The following is a 22044-nucleotide window of genomic DNA, read 5'->3' as shown; positions in this document are numbered from 1 at the left end:
TTTTTAGTGTGGTCCAGTTTATGAACCTAATTTGACTCATTCCGAAGCCTCTTGCCAATCCTCCCAATTTACTTTTTCTTCCACGGTGCTCCATCATTGAACTTCCCTAATATCTGAAGGACTTAGTTTACCTTTTTTTAATGCTCAGAGGTAAGTTGTTACCATCTCTAACTTCCCCCCCAAGTGTGCTGATTGGTTTCTCCTCTGGGCCCTCCCATTTTCTCCCTCTAACCTGCGCCTCCTCCCAGCCAGTGGGAATCACGCCGGCCTGAACTGCACAAGCACCCACAGGGCATCAGGGACCATGGGGCAGGGGCTGCATTACCATAATGGCCGAGATCTGGGCAGGCCGACAAAACTGCAGGCAAAGTATTTGAAGATCATATGAAGGACAATGGAAATCAGTACTGAAAAGGATTTCTTAGGGCTGTAAACATACCAAAAATATAATTTACAATGATCTAAGCACTTCAATCATGACATAAAAACAAACAAACAAAAACCCCCCAAACCAACAACAACACTTCCAGGCATTGTGGGGAGTAATGAAGAAATGAGAACAGACAGCCGTTGACCTCAGGCACAAACAAACTAATGCAGTGAGAGAGCTTCAATACCCTGCATGAGGCCGCTGACAGGGCTTCACTGACAGACGTGTAAGCAGCAGGCTTACTGGGAAGCACGTGGACCTAAAAGGTCGTACCTTTCCACTTCTGTGCCTTCGCTGGCCCGTTAACTCGTTCTCAAAGGCCCTCTCCCAGCACCTCCATCAACCAAAAGTCTTACTCGTTTTCCCACGCCCCCCTCCAGATCACACGGCCTTCTGGCCACTCTGGATGGGAGGGCTCTCTCCCGATTCCAGCTCGTCAGCTTCCAGCACCTTCCTGTCGGTAGCCCTCATGCAACAGTCACCAACCACATCCTGCCAGGCAGGGCAGCCACCTGGTCCCACCTCTTCTCTCTCCTACTGGGATGATAAGCTTTAAAGTGGCAGGAGCATCTCTGACGTTTCATGCTGCTCCCAGTGCCGGGTACAGTCCTGGACACACAGTAGCTGTCCAATAAACTCACAGGCTGACTCCTGTGACTTATGATTTCCAAGGGTATATGTTATAGCCAGACAGCTACAGTCAACCTCACCCACTGAGATTCTGACGTGACTGGCAGGGGGTGGGGCAAATCCTCTGGAAGCATTAGCCTCCTTGGGAAGGGTGGGCGGGCAGGGGGGTTCGAGCCAGGAGGGAAAACACGGGAGCAGTGGGTCCCTCCTGCTCACTCTCCAAGTGTGGTACCTTGTCAAAGAGGTTTACCGGTAACAGCGACATGACAATTGTTAAGGATCTGATGCAAAGATGGGAGAAGCAGTGTGAAACTGAGTCAGTCTGCTCAATCTGGACCTGGAATTTCAGTTGTCAGACAATGAGAGATTTTTCAAAGGCAGTCCAAGGTAACCCTTTGTATTGCCTCTCCTCTGTGATGGACAGCCCACTGCTTACACAGTTCTGGTTCTCCAGTCCTTCTGACACCATGGGAGAATTACGCCTCCGGACCCCTTGTGCCCCCTCCTGACCAGTACACCCAGAATTGAACTGGGCAGGCCTTGCCCCACACTCACTCCTGCTGGGGAAAGGCTACCTCACAGTTTTTCTGATACGATGAAGTGTACGTCAATTTATCAACTTTCATTAAAGATGATGTTCAAAAATATATTACAGGCTTATGAGACTTTCACCATAAACATTTTATGAATACTATAAGATTAAAAGTTTTACTGGATATAGCTTTTGCCATACATATTTGTAAAGAAAATTCTCTTTGTTCAAAGAGGTAAACGGTTTGAAATTATAGAGAAACTCATGAATCCTATTACTAGTTTATTGCTTGAAATTGTTCTGTGTTGTAAAATCCAAGTCTTGCTTTTCCTTTAACAGTTGTTTTTAACAAGACTATTCCTAACTGAACGTCTGAGTGCAGGCCAGGATGTGACCCCCATTCCAACTGGGCAGGGAACTATTAGGACCAGCTACGGGCAGGGGCAGAAGCAAGCTCAATGGGACATGTTGACTCTGGGCTTCAGGGCACAAACCCACAGAGGCCGAAAGAGTGCTCAGACACCCAAGGGGAATCACCGTGTCCAAAAGAAAAAGTCTGAGAATGACTGTTTTCCCCAAGGGAAATGCAGGCAGGAATTAGAAGAGGCCCACTGTGAAGGCTCCGGGGCAGCGGCTCAGAAAACGAACTGCCAGCACAAATGCTCCCCCAACCCCGCGCAGGGCATTCAAGGAGAACCAGGGCTGAGCCAGCAGAAGAAACACCACACATTGGAGTAGAAAACTCACAGCGAGAGAGGAACAATAATCACTCTGTTGCTTATAGAGCGCTGCTAAGGTGCTCTATTCCAATTCGTTTCCATTTCCAATTTTATGACCCCCATTTTACAGATGAGGAAACTGAGGCTCAAAAAGTGTCAGGGACGCATGTGAGGTCACAAAGCTAGCATGGGGGTTAGAATCACTTGAAGCTTGGGCTGCTGACTGCAATTCTGGTTCTCATTCCAGAAGGCCACAGGGTCATCCATCACTTCCAACGCCCTGAGTATGTCAAACGTCGCAGCCTTTCACTATCCCCCCCCCCCCCCGCAAAAACCCCGAGTGTCTGTCCCTTTTCTTCATGCATATGTGGGGAGCTCACTAGTATGTGAAAAAGAAGATCCAGCCTAAACCTTCAACTCAGGGAACTCTGCTACCATCACAGACGTGACTACAAAGTTTCCACATTGGGTCCACTGGCTACTGGAGTGGCTGGGCTCCCAGGGCCACCAGGGGGCCTTGGGTGTAACAGCACAACAACAGGAACGAAAGCAGTGCTCAGTCTGTGACCAGGCCTGATTGTATGGGTATTTTAAACCCTTTAAACTCAGTGTTTCTGGTAATATAAAGTCCCCCTCCTATCTGAAGAATGACTTCATTGCTTCATTTCAGGCTCTGAACACTACACTGTTCTTAATCTTTCTGGGAAAGTTTTTAAGTGTAAATTAATCTTTGATATTTTGAAGACAATTACATATTTGATGTCAGCCATTCATGCACACCATTTGTCACTTCTATGCTTTGGGTCAGTGCCACACTAGGAACCAGGCCTCCCGGCTGCTCCAGCTAAGTTTCAGCGAGGCTCTGTCTTCCAATCCCCTACTTTTTCATTTATTTATTTATTTTTTAAAACTTGTTTCTGTATTTTCTATTGTGTGACACAATCCATTACTTCTCTTCATAACCTCCAGGATCCTCTGCAGGTATTTCTCGAAGGGTCTTAGAAATGTATTTTTGATTTGTACTTATATTTGTTAAGCACATGGGAAAGTTGTAGACTGGGCTCACTCAGATGGGTGGTGAGAGAAGATGAGGGGCCCTGGGGTGTAATGGAAACACGTTGGTAGGGAATTGGGAAATACCGCCAGCCCTGCCTGGAACCACAGGGGTCACCCAGGCAAGTCATTTCAGCAGGCTTGAGTTGATTCACCTGTGAGGGGACACTGCTGAACAAAGTCACTGCCAGCCAGGGATCTTCCTAGGACTCTGGAGTTTGACAGCCTTGTATTAAATCCCAACTTCTCTACTTTCTAGCTACACGTCCTTGATCAAGTAGGTTACCTTAACTTGGCCTTAGCTTCCTTATCTGTAAAATGGAAATAGTAAGAGCAGGTCCTTCCTTGAATTGTCGAGAGGGTGAGGAGAGTGCAAGGCTACAAAATGCTGAGTACCAGGTGTGTAGTAAATGCCTGATGAGCATTGGATGTTATGGTTTTGAATCTCTAATGTCACCACAAATCATATGCTAAATGTCGACTTGTTAGTATCTTTAACTAACTCTGACAGATACAAAGTAAAATGACAAAAACAGTGACTTCTTAAAAGATAGAGTTCAACTCTGTTTGAAGACCATTTACCAGGGTTTTGTACAAAATGTGGAGTTGCTATTATGATATATTATTTTCCGTCTAAGAAATAGACACACAAAAAGTAACACCCTCCAGTTAGCAGCACACTTTCGAAACATGGAGGAGCCTTTCTGTCATTGGGAAAACTGGAGAGTCCAGCTAAGACCTTTTTTTCTGCGCTGAGTTAAACCATGCATTGAACATTTACTTGTCTGGGTGAAACAGCCCGGCTCTGAGTACAGAATATTAGTATTTATGAGCCTTGCCTCTGTGTTCCTGTAAATGGAAGTCAGCCCTCAATTTTACTCAAAGAAACAGCGAGCATGCCTCAGAGAACCTCAGGAACAGTTCATGATGATTTAGCTCAATTATAGCACCAATAGTGAGATCATAAGATTTATTGATCCGTGGTTCTTGATGGAAAAATGTTCAGTTTTCTACCCTTATGTATAATGCAGTAACCTCTTCATTTTCCATCTAAGGGAGGAGAAGCAATTTCATCCAGATAAGAATTGCTAAAAAGAACACCAAGTGTTGATGGCCATCTGCCCTACTGTTCACCACCCTTGTAAATAGAGATGTTTAATTTGCTGGTATTCATAGATCCTGCTCGTGAGCTGATGAACACTCTCTGCCATCTGGTGAAATCATACTAAAGTGAAGTCACAGGATGACACATCTTTCCTTTAAATTAGGGAGCTAAAAAGGCAATCACATTTTTTTTTCATATACTTTTTAAAAAAAAACAGGAGACCTCTAAATAAATCACCAGTGTTCTCTGAGATTTCTATTGTCAAATGAGGGCGGCAGCCTGGGACCTGCAGTCTCTCTTTTGAAATGTTACTTTATTAGAATGCCATAAATTACAAAGCTTCCAAAAAGCTTCCATCTTCTGAAAAGATGACTGGTAAGTCATTTACTGATGAAGATGGAAAGGACAGGAAGAAATTCAAGTACAATAATTTAGCAAGACATTCTCTGAAAAGGGGAGGCACTTAAGGACAATACAACCACTTTTTAGCCATTCGTTATAATTATCTATCGATATACCTATCTATATCTATCTACCGATCATCTAAAAATAGTTTGAAATTCACCTAAAATCTCTTAACTTTCATACAAATGGAAGTTTAATTATGGTTTACAAGAAAGGTAACATTTAGATGTAATTTTAGAGAGAAAAAGTCACATTCTACTCCTCAATCAATCAAGTCAGCAACAGTGGGGTTTTTTTTATTTCTGAAACAAAATCTGCAATCTCAAAATAAGAAGCTTTGAAATAGAGTTCACACCAGCTGCTACTATACCTGTTGTACTTTTCTCCCTGTTCTGGTTGGTTAATTTGGGGAACAAATGACATAAAATCAAAACGATCTAATCCAGTTAGCAATTCGAATAACCTGAAGTATTGAAGCCACTGTGTCAGATCTAGTGTTTCCTGCAATACAGACAACATACGGTCTGATCTCCAGAACAAGAAAAAAGAGGAAGTGAAGGGAGAGACAGTGAACGTTAGCTGGGCAACTGCTACAGGCTCACCCTCCTTACTCTTCCCTCCTTTTTAGAAAGCACATGCAACTTGATTAATGTTGTGTGGACAGAGCCAGGAGTGCAGTTCCCAGGCTCTCGCCCTCACGGGGAAAGGTGATCACTAGCGTAGTAAATGGCCAGCAACTGTGATTGGATGGCCATCAGCTGTGGCTAGTTGGCCGGCAGCTGTAACCAGTGAGCCATTGTCCACTAATATAACTGCCGTGGCTACGCTAGCAGAAAAATGGGGGCTAGCAAGAAGATGGAGGCTGGCAAGCGTGGATTGCAGTTATCACGGCGTATTGCAGCTAGCAAGTGAGGTTGGTTGGCAGAGAGAAGTGGATGGCAGGTTGTGGATCGTGTGGCTGCTGCTTCCTGTGTCTCTAGCCCTGCCACCAGCGAGACTATAGTGGTATGACTCCCCTATCTACGGCTCAGTGGGTGTTCCATTTGGCTTCACCATGTCCTGCGTTCTTATGTGGGACCAGAGACCCCACATGACAAGCGTTCATGAACTGAACATGTGGGACCAACAGCCAGCTCAAACTACAGAATATTTCCAGGGCTCACAAGCCTCCACGTGCTCCCTCCCAGTCCCTACGCCTACACCCAAGAGTGCCCACAATCCTGACTTCTAAGAGGGCAGATTATTTGTCTCCTTTTGTCCATGAATGCATTCATACAATATGTACCTTTCGTGAGTGGCTTCATTTTGCCTTATGTTGTGAGATTCATCTGTATCAGTATTATGTGATTTTTAGTCTACTTATCCTTCCCAGCAGAATTTCCTTGTCTGTTTTACAGGTGGAGACACTGAGGCTGACAGATTTCATGTATTTGCCAAGGCCACACAGCTGGTCAGTGGTTGGATCAAGATTCAAACCCAGATCCCTTTCTACACTGCTCCAGACATGAGGTGCGCGAGTCATTTTCCTTAATCCCCGACCAGGATCTGTAAACCTGAACGCTATTATTGCCTCAGCCGTGATCTGGAGACAGGATCTGTTCTGAAAGCAGCAGGAACAACTTCCCTTCTGCCTTAGATAACGCCTGCTGCAAACAGCAAGATTTCTTTGGAAAATTGAAAGTATCAGGGATTTGGATCTCCTTCGACAAGGTATACATTTTAGTAATAGCCCCAGCTACAAACGTCAGCCTTTGAAGTTAACTATCGAGTATTTTTTAAACACAGGACAGCTTATGGCTTCTTACAGACATTCTCGATGTGCTCTCTCTCTCCTTGAGCTGGAGGAGCGGCAAGAAGGAAGGAGAGACAGAGGACTGGAGTGTCCTCTTCTCACTAGGAAGCACTGTAACACGGAGTTTGAAGAAAAACACAAATGGATCTAGATTTTTTTTTAAAGTATGTTTTTCCAGGACCCATCAGCTCCAAGTCAAGTAGTTGTTTCAATCTAGTTGTGGAGGGTGCAGCTCACATGTGGGAATCGAACTGGCAATCTTGGCACTATGAACACTGTGCTGTAACCAACTGAGCTAACCGGCCGGCCCCGGACGCAGATTTTAATACTAAAGGATGTTTCTATTTTTTAAATCAGTTTATCTTAAATCCTTTGAAAGCTGTCATCACTTTATCAAGAGGGATTTTAAGGACAGTAGGAATGATTTTCAAACACGCTTTACATACATTTGATGATGCCTTAAGATGTTTAAAATTTTCCTTGCTCCAAAACAGAATACCCTCTGGTCAGCAATGGGGAGGTGCCTCAGTTTACTCATTGTACTACCTAATTCTGGAAACTGAAAAGAGGTTGATTGTCTCCAAGAATACCCTTCCCTGTTCCTTATCCTTTGTGGCTGAATTTCTTTTTTTTCAATTCACTGTCATCTAGGCATATTTAACGGACAGATGTATGAACTCTCGGGAAGCTAGACGCAGGGCTCCTGAGGGCAGAGTCGTCTTTCCCTTCTGCGCTCTCACTGCCTAGTACACACAAGGGGCCCTACAACCTGGGACGGGCCCTATGGGCCTTGTCTGGAGGCGCAGCTTTCAGAACATCTTTTACAACAGAAAACAGAAAACTGAAGGGTGAATAAAGAAGTCATACGTGGAGAGGGAGTTTTGATCAAAAACACAGACGGTCCGACTTTCAACGGTTTGACTTAGGAATTTTAACTTTACGATGATGCAAAAGTGATATGCATAATAAATTACATGAGTTATCCAATACTTTATTATAAAATAGGTTTTGTTAGATGGTTTTGTCCAACTGTAGGATAATGTAAGTGTTCTGAGCACGTTTAAGTTAGGCTAGGCTGAGCTACGGTGTTCAGCAGGTGAGGGGACAGAGCTCCAGAAAGCAGTTTCCAGGCTCTCGGCCTCACGTGGAAAGGTGCTGGCTCAGGTAGTAGATGGCCTCAGCTGTGATTGGATGGCCATCAGCTGTGGCTAGTTGGCCGTCAGCTGTAACCAGTGAGCCACTAATTGGCCACTAATATAACTGCCGCGACTGTGCTGGTTGGTGAGTCGATTCGAGTCGAGTCGGTCGTTTGGCAGGCAGGTCGCACTTCATGTGAATCCAGCCTCCAGCGAGAATATAGTGGTATGACTCCCCTACCTGTGGCTCCGGGGGTGTTCCTTTTTGGTCTCACCATGTCCTGCATTCTCATGTGGGGAGCGGGAGCTGAGACCCCGTGTGACACCCTGCACGACAACAGCTGTGGTGTATTACATGCATTTTTGACTTATGATGGGCTTATCAGGAGGTCACCCCCATCATAAGTTGGGGAGCATCTGCATACATGACTATGGACAATGTCAGGAAAAGGATGAGAAGCCTTCAGAATATTAAAATCCCACATTTGTCTCAGAAGCTCTAGGGCCACGTGGTCCCCGGCCTCTCCTGATGTTTCCAATTGAGATTCCACACCTGCCTGCAGCTGGGGCCTCTTGCATTTTTGCTGGACTCCACTCCAGGGACCCTTAGGCCTTAGAGGATTCCCGAGATCCAAAGGACTGCCTGCTCCAGCCTCCGGACTCCTCAGGCCTTTGCCAGGTCTGACCTGTGGCCCTTCTCTCTCTGGCGAGGAGGCCCGCCACGGCGAGGTGAAGGTGGGGCCACGGTGGGGGAAGGACAGGCCGGAAGGGACATCAAGATGCCTTCTGGGGGCCTGGATACAAGTCCCACTGCCAACCTCCTCCTCCTTCTTGATCTTAGCGCTATCTTTGAGTAAGTTTTAGTTTCATTATTTTAAATAAAGGAGAGAGGGTAGTGGGTAAGAGAGTATTTAAACTATAATCAATTGAGCTCAAAAAGATAAAAAAAAATTGCCTCCTCCCGAGACACACTGGGTTCCAGCCCTACGCGGGCCATGTGCAACGGCGTTCATCCGAAACAGTGGCTGCAGCTGGACTCTCCCCTTCCTGGCTTTTGGTAGCACCGGCCCTAGGAGCAGTTTCCATCAAACAGCAGGAATCAGAGATGGGGTTCTGGCACCTTCGGTAGCTCAAATGTAAGAGGTCTGGGCAAAGCCAGAGATGCTATGAACGGGACAGGTGCCCAGCTTGCTGCTGGGGTCTTCACATGTTAGCATGCGTGGTGATGGAGATCTTGTGAAAAACGCAGATTACTGGATCCCACTGCCGGAGAGACTTGTGCAGCAAGTGGTGGTCGGAGCCTGGGCAGCTGCATTTTAAGGAGCACCCAGGTGACGCTGTCACAGACAATGTATCAAATTGTGGAGCAAGGCTGTGAAGCACGAACACACTTGTGAGGTAAGCTCGCACCCTGGCCTCACCAGGTCCCTGCACAAGTCCCTTCTCCTCACTAGATGGACAGTTTCCATCTCTGCACAGATGTGCAAGATGCCGGGGCTGTGGTTCCCTGTGAGTGTCAGGGGCGCCTGCTCGGGAGGACCCTGCCTCCGTCAGGCAGCCTGGCCATCAGGGGCGGCCATGCTGAGCTCCTTGGCAACGTCTCCGAAGTCTTTCGGTCTAATTTGGTGCTCTTGGCCCCTGACACCCTCATGTTTAATAAACTTCATTTGGAATAATTTTAGGTTTACAGGAAAGTGACAAAGACAATGAACAGTTCCATCCCAGTGCTAACATCTGACATTGTCACGGTACAGCTCTCAACACTAAGGAGCCACCTACAGGGGTGGACACATTACCATTAACCGAATTCCAGACTTCGTTTGGAATCTACCAGTTTTTCCACCAATTTCCTTTTTCGGTTCCAGTGTCCAGCAGCACCGGTAGGTGTCATGTGTCCTTAGTCTCTTCCAGGCTGGGGTAGTTTCTCCGGCTTTTCTTGTTCGCCATGACCATGACCATGACCATCGTGAGGAGGACCAGCCAGGTCGCCCGGAAACTGTCTCTCAGTTTGGTTTGTCTCCTGAGTAGACTGGGGCTGTGGGCTTGGGGGAAGAAGACCAGAGAAGTGAAGTGGCCTTCCCATCACCTCATGCCAGGGCTTCTTGCTGCTCACAGGACTCATCACTGACGATGTGACCACGGGCACTTGGTTAAGCAGTGTTTGCCAGGTTTCTCTAAGATTAAACTTTTTTGATGAGTTCCGAGGGAATAAAACTTTCAACCCTTGCCACCACGAGTTACGGGGATGAAAAGAAGAGGTAGGAGTGGGTACGTCTTGCAGGCTTGGTGGCTTCCTGTTTGGGGATGAGCAGGATAAGCTGGGGTGTCCCTGACCCTCGGGGCCCTGAGTTCAGGTGAAGTGGTCCTCGAACGTTGGTGGAGCATGAATTGGTTGAGAGCGTTTCCGTCTCGACAGGCCTGGCTTGGAGCCCAGGCCACTGTATTTTTAATGAGCTCCCAGGTAACAGTTAGCGACCTACGCTAACTGTTGAGAACCACTGAGCTATGGCTGAAGTTTTTCTGTTGACGGAATAGCTCTACTCTGGGTTTCACTTTATTTACACTTGCCAGCAGGTGGAACCAGAGGCCCAGGACACTGAGTCAGATGAAGAAAATGAGGATGAATTCCAGCCAACAAAGCATTCCGCACCGTAAGCAGAATGAGCGTTATTCCAAAACAGATGGGCTCCTACAGAAGCCCCTGCACCGAATATTACGGCGTTGTTTATTGCCTAGATGGTCTGGAACCTGGGCATGATTTGCCGGCATCGAGCAATTTCTACATCATATCAGACGTCTTCCAGAGCAGAGAGACTGACAAGGCAGTGGGACAGAGAGAGATATGGGTATGGATACAAATGTGGATATAGACATTTTAACCATTTATAGACGTTCTAAACTAGGAATTTACTCTTACTATTGTGCATACAGCCTTGCACAGCTGAGTGTTTTTACTTGAATGATCTGTCACTCTAACTGCAAATTAGAAGAGAGAAACAGATACAATCTGTGGTAATAAGACAACTAATTCTGGATATAGTAATGCTAAAAAAATGATTTACTTTAAACTTAACCAAAATGGTTCTGTCTACTGGTTCACATTTTCACCCAAACTCTCATTATACTTGCCCCCAATCCCCTTTCCTTCTGCCCCTTCTTGCACTAGCCCAGCAGAATATCAAAGAGGGAGGACGTGAGATAGAGAAGGGCCATCCAGGGTTCATTTGGACCGTGTCCCATGCAGTTTGTTCAGAGTGTACAGGGCCAGGACTTACAAACTGAGTGTTCCGTGAGTCCTGGGAATCTGCAAAGGCCTTCAGCACCCATGGTTCCTCCTGGGAGAATCTCTTTAATTCCTTAGCCTATGAGCCCAGACCCTTCACTGCTGCTGTCCTGGTCAGCTCAGACTCAGAGAGGCCCTGGAGGTGGTTCTGAAGTTGGCAGCTTGGTAACCGGTGGCCTGTCTGCCTCTAATGCTGTACAGACCCCCAGAGACCTAAGGGACACACAAGTGTGCTTCCTGGTGGATGAGACTCTGCCCGAGGTGGTGGTTCCATAACTGCCTGGGACCGAAGACCCCACCCTCCCAGGGGTAAAATGCCAGTCGCACAGTCCACCTTCTCTCATGCACAGAGTAGGTCCTCCACTCAGAAACAACAAAATCCCTAACACTATGCTTTTTGCCCAGGCTCTCAAATCCCCTCTTCAGACAGAGGTAGAGAGAAGCACTGTTGGGGACATTTTGATCTGTCTCATTTTTTTTCTCACTCAATTCGACCGAGTTTCAAATCATAGACACCCCAGTTTCTAGCTCTTTAAGCAAAGGCCCAAGATAATGTTTTCACTGACTTTTGAAACCATACACCGTTTGAAGTTAGCCCATATTTCTCTCAGAAATCTCAATCTCAATTCCTTGAAAACACCCTTTCACATTTGGGCATGAAAAAAAATACAAATAAACATCATCCCAAGAAATCAAGGCATGGGGGAAAAATGATTGAGAGTCAATAGGTCTTTGGAAAAGGACAAAGGAACTTAGGTTGGAAACTTCTGCTGAAAGCGACCACTCAGGGGTCACGTCCAGCTTACACGGGACAACTGTGCAGGTAACTACGTATCAGGAGAAACGAGGCTATGTGGTTTGGGGCCGGAGGGGCGTTGGGACAGTTGACCCCTGGGCTTGGAGGATGGACTGTCTAGCAGCACATAAGGCAAGCTATGTGACTGGTCCCACGCCTACCCAAGGCTTCCAGGTACAGTCCTGAAAAAACATGGCATGAGAGAGAACTGAAGACTACATACTGGATCTATAATGGCAATTCCCAAACGTTCATTGGGGGGTGGAGGGTGGGGAGCCTGGTGAGAGGCAGACTGTAGGTTCTAACTTGGGAGATTCCAGATCAACCACTCTGCTGGGACCCAGGAAACTGCTTTTTTTTCACAAGCACCTTGAGTAAGTCTGGTGCTACCAGTCCCCCTTGGAGAAAGTTGGATCAGAGAAATGCAGTAACGTATTCTGGGGTTTCTGACCATCTGCAACAGCATGCCACTTGGATTTGTACCAGTAGATCTTCTGTCACATCTCCCATGAGCCAGGGACTCTGGTAGTCTCCCAGGCTGTGCTATGCTCCTCCACTCCAGACGACGTGGATTTGAGAAGTAAGACACCAAAGCAACCCAGCTGTCCGGTACATGGTGGGTACATCACAGACGTGTGATGACAGAACAAAGAACCAATTAACATGCCGTCAGTGCTGGGCAGAGAGGAGGACAGGAGGGCCAGGCCAGGACGACGGGGCTAGAGGACACCGTGAGGAATGTAGACAAACGGTGGCAGGTGGGGAATCTCCAAGTCCAGGAACATGGGTTTCTGGCCTCGGCTGCTAACCAGCTCCCAGCTCCTGAGACATAAATGGTGACCGGGGGCTACAGAGCCACAGGCTTCAGGACACAGTTCAATCTGTGCGTCTCCTCTGTGAAATTCACGAAGTTTGTCTGGGCTCTGGGGTTCTGGATACTTTAGAAAACTTTCCATTGGTAGAAATAGGCTGAGATATGAGATATATTACGTACATGTAAACTGAATGATAACTTAAAGACTTTAAAAATTCAAAATGATTTCTATTTTTCAAATGCTATAAGCCTGATTAGCACATAAGCACATGTCCAAAAACACGGAAATCGACACACAATGACAAAAGCAATCCCTGACCTAGGAAACTGTCCCCGAGATTTTTAGTGGCCAAGGAGAACACCCGTGGCTCAAAGCTCTCATGGAAGCTGAAAGCTGCGTGGCGTCCTTCTCTTGCAGTTTGTTCTGAAAAAAACCTATGAGAGGGCATGACGGCTGGTCTCAAAGGGGCACAGCTCAGTGGGGACATCGGAGCGTCTCCAATCCAACCCCACCACAGGAAACTAACGCAGCTCAGGTTTGGAGCCAGATGTGTGCTTTGCGGGTTCAAAACAAAGGCAGGCAAGGGGGGAGGTGAAAACAAGTGAAAGAAGAATGACCTATTTGTCCAAAGTACACAGCCATGAATTTGAATGGCAACAGTAAGTGACTTCAGAGACTGAGGTGGGCTCCTCCACAAAGGCCCAGACAACTTGGAAGGTGACGACGACACAACCTCTTATCCTTTCACAGCGGATAAGCTCTGTGAAATAAGTGGCAGTGAGAGGCCATGTGGAAGAAACAAACAAGCAGGAGTCTTGCTCTTTGCACATAAGAGCTGAGAAATTCTGGATGTGGGTCAGAGTTAGCCTAGAATGAGGATGGCTGTGAATTTCTGAGAAGCGATCTATCCTAGACGTGTGATGTCCTTTTTAAATCATGCTTGTCTCTGTGTTGGATGGCATTTAACGTAACCCTGAGCCTAATGACCACTTACTGTGTGTTCTTTTAGGTATGATTAACTCACCCTCACCCATGCCAAGTCTGATCTTGTGCCCCATTAGAGTGTATGTGTGCACGCTTGAGGATGGGCACACGTGTTCTAACTTACACACACACACAGAATTACTGAAACATCTCTAATAAACCAGCCCTCCCAGCCTCAGGAAGACCTGGAGGCTTTCTCAGACTGTTTTCACACCCTTAAGACAGCCTGCCTCTAACTGCTTCAGACTGACCTAGAATTGACCAGAAATGATTCTAAAATGGCCTGTGGCACTAAAAAAAGTATTCAACAACAAACATCACTTAGCTTTACACATCTGTTAATAAGTTCTAGCAAAATAAAACTCATTTTATGAACAGAAAGGGAGGCCTCAGAACTATATTTTTTGAACTTTAAATTCCAAGTTTGCAATTGAGAATTAGGCTTACTTTGGATAACTGGTGATTTAGATAAGGGGGAGAAACAAGTTGCTTCCTGAGACTCTTTGGAAATATCTACGTAAGCGTGCGCTGTGGCCAGAGTAAAAGCGGGTACTGACAGGCCCGGCTATAGTTTTAAGAGAGAAACTCTAAAACCTCAATCAAGTATGGAAAGGGGACTCTCTGTGAGATGCATCCAGCATATCATACAGGTCATGGGTTTTGAGAACAGGGATGTGGGGCAGCCAATCTGCTCGTTTCAGAGATGGGAAACAGAAGCCCAGAGAGGGAAAACGATTTTCCTGTTTTGCACAGCTAAGAGGGGCAGAACCAGAACCCAGGTGTCTCGGTGGTCTGCTCACATCACCCGGCTTCTTTGTTTTCTCTCAGCCATTTCATCCCGCATAATCCAAACGGCCCTGTCAAATCTGGCGTGAGCACTGGAGTTTTACAAGCGTGTCCTTCCGCTACCTGGTACTGGTGGGGGGGTCAGTGGAAGGGAATGGGCTGCCAGACACTGCACGTGTGGACACTGGCTCTGCTCCTTCTTCCGTGCCCCTCGACAAGTTCCATACTTTACTCACAGATACTCAATTTTCTTATGTGTGCGACACCAAAATTTACGTCACAGATGTAATGAATGAATTAAAGGATGTCAGCGCCTGGCCCAAAGCAATCAAGGGTAAGTGGCCCCTATTATACTAATAACACCCCTTCTAGGCTGCCCTTTCTGGGAATGTCCCCAGCATACACCCAGTTTGTCACATGTACCCAGACCCTGGAGTCATCTAGACACTTTCCTCCTCCTCACCTGCCCCTCATCAACCCATCACCAAATCCCGTCTTTTTAACTTGAACATGACCCGAACTCATCCATTCCTCTCCATTTGCCTGTCACCACCAACCCCACCGGCGTCTATTTCGTGAGCGCGGATGGCTGAGCAGGTAAATCATCTCCCACATCCTCTCTGGTCTCCCTACCAGCCATTGTCCACGTTGTAGTGGGTGGGAGAGCTTTTCAAAAGCACACACCTCTTGATCAACTTTATCCTCGGCCTAAAACCCTCCAAGAGTTTCCTTTTATTTAAGAATAAAGATCAACATGTGTAGCCTGCCCAGAAAGCCTGCCCTCGTCAACTCCAACTCACCAGTTCTCTCCTCTTCCTCTTCCTCAGCTCTCAGCTCAAATGCCGCATCCTCGGGAAAGGGACTGCTCCCCCTTTGCCCTACGCTATCACAGGACCAGACTCCCTTTTCTCAACGCTCATGGTACATGGTACCACAGTTAGTAATCATGCATGACTCTGGTCATTTCAGTCATGGGCATCCCTGTTAGGTCGTGAGCTCTGATAGGACAGGAACAGTGAGGGTTTGTGCTCACATTTTCTCCCCAGGTATGACTAAATAAATGAAGAGATGCAGGAATGCGATGGCGGGAAGGAGGTGTTAGGGTACTAGCTACTGTCCTCATTTTATAGATGGCCACGCTGAGGCTTAGGGAAGGTGAGTGATTTCCTCAGGTCTCACAACCAGCAAAGATAATCCGGCCTGGACACCTGGGGATGCAGGAAAGCCCAGTGTTCCTCGTACTGCTTTGAAAACAGCGCCCACATCTCTCCCTTTACCATCCAACCTTTCTTCGCTTGAACCAGTGGCTCAGCAAAAACAATGCGTGGGTTTTTTTCATTCTGATTGTGTTTTAAAATGGGAGGCTATAAAGGCATCATAATTGGTCCATAAAGAAATTCCAAGTTGATACAGTGAATATTCTGAATTTTTTCAAAAAATGGATCACCATGAAAAGGTACAAAATGTGTTGCTGCTTAAATCCGGTATAACAACATTTCTAGAATTGTCTCTATGGCTCTGAAGATAGTAGATTAAGGGCAATTGACTTGGCAAAAGGCCTAGCCCTGTTTCCAGACAATTCTCTTAGGGTAGAAAAAATAAGGGCAGTAAAAGCCTCAGTGAGGACACTCTACCAGCATGACTGATCTAAATGGAACATACTTCTATGACTCACTTGTAACTTTAAATACTATAGAAAAAAGGATTTGTAAAACATGCCCAAACAGCCCTCCTTTGATGTGGTGAACTCTTTTAAAACCACATTGTTCAAATTTAAGTTAAAATGCAAACCCTTCGTGTTTACAGCTGTACTCTCGGTGGAATGCAACGTAAAAGTACAACTGTTAAATTTCAAAGACAAGACTTATAACCTCAGAACAATAGGGCATTCCTAGTGCGAATTTACGAGCTGCTAAACCTCAAAAGGTTTCTTTAATTAGCAACGAAGGCCCCTGACGTATTTGCCGCCAGATATAGGGGCCTCTCTTGATATAATTTGGGGTCTACTGCTTTTATCAGAACTTTTCCGTACTTTTATTGACCTCAGAGGACTATTGTGCTTCTCTCTGCACAGCGTTTGATCCCGCTAATTATGCTGTGGGGCCAGGCCGGCATTTCACGGTTTACCATTGCTCCTGGGGCGCGCTACAAATTATACATAATGCATTGCATTGTAATTGCTGCACTGTGAACTTGGCTCGTCTTTCCAACATAAAATACCGACATCCAAGTCTTTTTATTATAAAAAAAACACACACACCATAAGGGATTCTTTTAGATTATAAACATCTGAAGACATAACATTCTCATGAATTCCAGCTGGCTATTTCGGACACACAGGGAGGGAGAGGCAAGGCTGAGAGCAAAGCAAAATATATTTCATGTTACTGTTTACGGAGAAAAAGAAAAGGCAGTCGTGAGGCAAGACCATACTGCATACAGAACGGAATGGAGCGGGAGCACGCTCAAGAACAGACAAACATCCAAACTGGGAAACAGACGCAAATTCTAATGATGGCCCTTCGCCTCGCTGGGCCTCAAGTGCCTCGTTCTGAAACCAAAGGCTCAGAACCAAATCACCACAAAGGTCCCTTTTTTCCCCACAGAGACAGGAGCCTCAAGGGAGCAGTGGCTTGTTTTCTACGTCTGACTCGTCAGGCCAGACTTATCACAGCCCTTGTCACCCCCATGTCTTGTGCCAAGCACAAGGCTCTCACCATTGCCCTGCTGGTTTGGGGCCTCTTAGAAAAAGATGATGCCTCTTTAAAGGGCAGGGGGCAGAACATGTGAAGCCGTAAGTTTTATAGATGTGAGACCTCCAAGTGCAAAAAAGAAAAAAAACAAAAACCACTCACAAGAATAGTAACTGTGGTCAACAAGTTCCAGTGAACTGGGGCTGGGGGTCCGCGCTCCGATGCTCACAGCACCGGTCCAGGCCCTGGTGCTTTGCCATGTTCAGAAGCAGCACTGACTCCTAACCCTACATTCTCCTCCCTCTCCTAATGACGCAGTACCTGATGTATGAACTCAGACTGGTGCTTTCCACTTCCTCTCAGGGAAATGCATGTGCTACAGGAGCTCCAGGTGGAGGCAGCACCCACCCCAACAGGGTACATTCCCCATCAGGGCGAGGTTGGGGGTGTGGGCGTGACTAAGGCTCGCACTCCTGATAATTTATTTTAGTATATGTGCTGCCGAAGCGAGCACACTCCTGATAATTTATAACAATCCGTTGTTGTTTGGGGACACCGCTCTCCTGCTGCTGCCACAAGTCTTGCTTTGGACTCAGGAAGTCACTGACGAGGCATCCTCATTCTCATATTTCGGTTTCTGGATGGGGAAGTAAAACCTCCAAGATCCAGGATGAGCAGACGGTGCAGACAGAGAATGCAGGCAACAGCGACAGCAGCTCCACACCTGGCTGTGCCCCCGCTTCCCCGCAGGCCCTCTGCCTTTGGGCTGGTCTGGAGGGGACAGCAGCCTGTGCTGTCACACAGTCAGTGTCCCTGGTGCCCAAGACTTGGGGGGCTTCGTCCCTGCTCCAATACACACTGCACTTAGTCTCCAAACAAAAACACAGGGACTTGTGACAGAGAGGTGCTGCTATGAGTATGCCAATGGGGACGAGGGGACTATTTTAAACTGGGGCCACCCGTGTGACTGCTCCCTTGCATTTTCTCTGTTGCTCAGACGTAGATACAGAAAATGGCACCTCGGTCAGCTTCCTCCTGCCGCCAGATGCCCTCCGCGGAGCCCACAGGGGACATGTTCAGCTCTGCCTCCTATCGGCAATGATGTAACCTTGCTTATGTATCTTATCCCTTTTCAACTGTTTTCTAAATACCATGTAGTTTCTGTAAGCATTACCATAACGTTTCATAAGCCAGAATAGGAGGCAATACTTCAGGAGTTTGTGTAGATGATTACTGAACATTCAAAGCTAACAGATTTTCAAGGGTTTCTTCTTTACACAGAAAGAAGTGCATTTCCATGCCCTTCTGCACTGCACGCCAGTTTGACGGCGGCTTTGCAGATGTCCTGGTTCCACCCCCCCCCCCCACCCTTCACTAAGAGGACTAACAATGTTTTCCGTAATCCAGGCAGGACTGCCTGGCTTCCGAACGGCCCCAGGGGCAGTGAGCAAGGGTCAAGAAAACCAGGAAAGGGCTCCCTTCTGGGGGAGGCTTTCCTCACTGGGATGGCCACTCTGGGGAACGCAAGCAAGCTGCTCTTGAGTGAGGGCTGGAGGGGCCTCTACTCCACGAATTGTCCACACAGTCCTTCTCTTTCTTCTCTTTTTTCATCCTGGCACCACATTAAACCTTGAGAGACTCTATAAGAGTCCAGATCTGAAAAATTATATGTTAGAAATGGAGCGGCTGACTAAAGAGAAGGGATAGCTCGTGGCTTTAAAAACACGATCTTGCCACCACCAAGAGACCTGACATGCCCCACGTCCTCACCGGGGTCCCTGCAGAGAGCTGGAGCAACTGGCCCTGCTGCTAGTTCTGCGGCCATCAAAGCAGAGGGTCTGGGCCTCATCTGTGCCACGGGAGCACAGCCAAGAAGAGACGCGTGGCCTAAAAATGGTGATGGCAGCAGCAGGACACCCAGGATGTGGCTGAACTGTGCCCGGCTGGGGCCTTACAGGAGCCATCTCCAGGTATAGGGTCACGCCCTCAGCTCCAGATGTGTCCCCTCCTCTCATGCTGAGGGCAGGCACGTCCCCACCCGGCCCTCAGCGGTGGGCACCAGACACTATCTGTGTGCCTGGAAATCCCTATGCAAATCACTTCCAGGCATAAACTCCATTTATTTTTCAGCCAGTTGGAAGAATCAAAGAGCTAGACGTCTCTTTCATACATCTTCATTTAATGACCAAGAGTCCCACCAGGAGTGACTGCCTGGATACTCAGGACTCAAAAAAGCAACACACGCAACCACATGGGGAGAAGTCCTTGCTCGGCTTCAGCACTGTGCCGGAGAACTGACACCCACCTGTGGCAGGCTCCCCTGAGTCAAATGACAAGTCCAGTAAAATTCGGTGGAAAGTATGCGTGCTGTCAAATTTCGGTTCTATTGACTGACGATCCACTTAGTTTGACAATCTGCCGTTAACCAGAACACTCACCTTCCTCCTCCTCCTCCTCCTAGTAATAGCTGACACTTTCCCAGGTGCTTACTACGCGTCAGGTACGGAGCTAAGCCCTGGTCATGCAGCATCTGGTGCACGTCCCTAACACAGCTAGTTTTCTCCTTTTCATATCTCCAACCTCTCCTTTATTTTAGTTTATAATGTGTAATTTCTCATGGCACCCCATTTTCTGAGACTCTTTAATTTTAGCAACTTGCCTCTCCCCTCTTTCCGTAATGAATACAACAGTATTAATTGAAAACACTCATTGTATGTCAGGCACCATTCCAGACTGAGGGGATATAAGGACAAGTAAGGTACGGTTTCTTCTCGAGAAGCCTTTGTAAGCCTAAAATGAATATAACTATATAGTTTCAATGAGTGCATATATTCACATCCACGAGACCCATGCAGGAAAATCAGTATTCAATGTACCCAGAATTTCTAAAGCCGGCTAGGCGTAGGAGACACCCGTTGTCTTAGAGATGCTGCGAGAGAGTTCAGAAAAGTTAAGACATTTACCCAAAATCCCTCAGCTAGCTGTAATTTTGGTACTGGAACGTAGCTCTCCTCATTCCAACTGACCGCAGTGATGTACCCACGACTCGGGACATCGAGAAACGTATGTGCTCCAATAAGGTTTCGGGCAACAGGTCAGTCCAATGGCTCAGCCGGCCACATGGCACTGCCCATCTTGCTCATGTAACACACAGACTGTGTCAGAGCCATGGCTCTTCTTTATAAGTCAAGCCACAAATGCTCAAACGTGCAGCTGGTCAGCAGTTAACCCTTCATCAAACAATTCTGTGCTCCTCAACTGACTTCTCCTCCCACCTGGTCCCACAGTGAGCAAATGGCCCAGTTCATTTCAAACCAAATTTCAGACCTATGTTTGACAGCAAAGCATGCTTAGAACTTGGAGTGTTTGGCATAGAAGGGTCAGAAAATCCTGTTTACTGAAATCGGTACAGCCAGTAACGTGTAAAAGGAATCCTGGATGAGAAATACACTGGTTATCTGCCAGGGCCTGTGGGGTGGGGTAAGGACACAAGAATGTGGCAAGGCCGGGAGACCGTCTGGGCATCCTCCCCAAGCCCTCGAGTCCATCACAGGAGAGGAAGCTGTCCTGCGACCAACGGGTCCCCGCGAACAGAAAGGGGACTCTCAGGGGAGGGCAGCTGGGAGGGTACACAGTCAGGATCACAATTTCAGGACAGAATACTCTTATTAATTGAACATAGAGTTGTTTCTCAGGCTCAAAAAGAAGTCGTGAGGGAGACAGGATCAACTGCAGTTTGCTCAGTGAGGGAAGCAGGTCAAGGCTTTCCTCATTTGGTTCTTACTCCTTGAAACAATAATAACAGGGATAATAAAAGACCTGGCATTTCCAAGGGATGATGGTCTCTGGAACTTTTAGACTTGATTACTCTTGGTCTAATGTACCTTCTCCTCTAAAAAGGAAATAACTCAGATAGGAAATATTAGACAAATTCTTGCTGAAGGGGACTCGGCAGGGAAGGAGGAAATACGGGAAGTTATATCTAGGAACTGCTTTCCAAAATACTCCCAAGACAATGGAACCTTTCTCTAAATAAACAAATACCAATCTCTGAATGGGGTAAATGGCAGAGCATGAGGAAGCAGAGCAGAAAAAGCAACACAAAAATACCACCTTCCTGATTGGTTTAGACGAAGAGGCCAGCCGTCTCTGCTCAGGCACCCACCGAGGAGCCACCAACAACTCCAGTGCAAGAAAACATATCACACGATTGTCTTGAGTAATCATTACCTCAAATCGGTGCCAGACAAATGTTCCTTCTCTGGGGAGAATACACTTTGGGATTCTTGCCACAAATTAAATGATCTACATGATTTTAGTAAAAGATCATTTAAGGACAATCGAAAGAATCACATATGTAGCATAAAGAAGATACTAAAAGTGAACAGGAATCCCTGGGTTGGAAGTCCAAGTAGCAACCACCACGAGGGAGGAAGGTGCCTGAGGACGCAATGGAAACTCGGGAAGGGCTCTGCATCTATAGTCCAGGATATTTTACAACGAAATACAGAAAGATAATCTAGCAGTGGAGAAACTGAGGTTTTACGTGCCCAATTTTTATGCTATAGGCTTTCTTCCCCTCCCTAACTTTTAGTTTATAAACAGAAGGATTCCGTCTTTTGACTACTCAAGGTCACCTGTGAACACACATATAATCCAACCAAAACATGCAATCTAATATCCAAAGCCATTTCAACCATACTTCAAGAAAGGTACCCCAAAGGGTGAGAGCTTGATCAGAGCGTCCAGAGGGAGAAGTCTGATACGTCTTTCCTCGTCACCATGGTATTCCTAGTGCAGGTGGCCAGGAAGTATTTGTTGAATGAATCACAAAGAATTTTCATGGATGGAGGACAAGTTCCACCCTTTCCAACTCGTGCCTTGA

The 22044-nt window shown here is 46.8% G+C and overlaps 1 protein-coding gene across 3 annotated transcripts in view; it reads right to left on the bottom strand.

The window, feature by feature from the left end:
* Positions 1–22044, bottom strand: part of RHBDD1 (rhomboid domain containing 1) — a 117585-nt gene that overhangs the window by 3869 nt on the left and 91672 nt on the right. The window lies entirely within an intron of this gene.

This window comes from Rhinolophus hipposideros, assembly GCF_964194185.1.
Source record: "Rhinolophus hipposideros genome assembly, chromosome: 6".
NCBI lineage: Eukaryota > Metazoa > Chordata > Mammalia > Chiroptera > Rhinolophidae > Rhinolophus > Rhinolophus hipposideros.
This window is presented reverse-complemented; position numbering and strand designations above follow the sequence as displayed.